This window comes from Gekko japonicus, unplaced genomic scaffold (assembly GCF_001447785.1).
Source record: "Gekko japonicus isolate JY-2015 unplaced genomic scaffold, Gekko_japonicus_V1.1 scaffold1758, whole genome shotgun sequence".
Classification (NCBI taxonomy): domain Eukaryota; kingdom Metazoa; phylum Chordata; class Lepidosauria; order Squamata; family Gekkonidae; genus Gekko; species Gekko japonicus.
In genome coordinates this window covers 325,815-326,058 of record NW_015167104.1, presented here as the reverse complement: position 1 = coordinate 326,058, position 244 = coordinate 325,815, and the positions used below count along the sequence as shown (strand labels likewise).

General features: G+C 48.8%; 1 protein-coding gene across 1 annotated transcript in view; it reads left to right on the top strand.

The window, feature by feature from the left end:
• Positions 1-244, top strand: part of ADNP (activity-dependent neuroprotector homeobox) — a 12,953-nt gene that overhangs the window by 992 nt on the left and 11,717 nt on the right. The window lies entirely within an intron of this gene.

The following is a 244-nucleotide window of genomic DNA, read 5'->3' as shown; positions in this document are numbered from 1 at the left end:
TATGCTCATACCGCTCCTGACCATAAATCTCCCAACCAGGCTGTCGCTGAGGACCTACCCATATCCCCATCCGAGAACCTTACGTCATACACAGATTGAGTCAAAAGAATGGCCCACTCTTTAGGCCTCTCTGTCGTCCAGCAACATCCGCAGGCAACAGATACTGTTTTTGATATAGTCCAGCTTGATACATCCTCCACCTTGGTATTGACCATGTCTTCAGTCCTTTTGCAGGCAGCAAAGG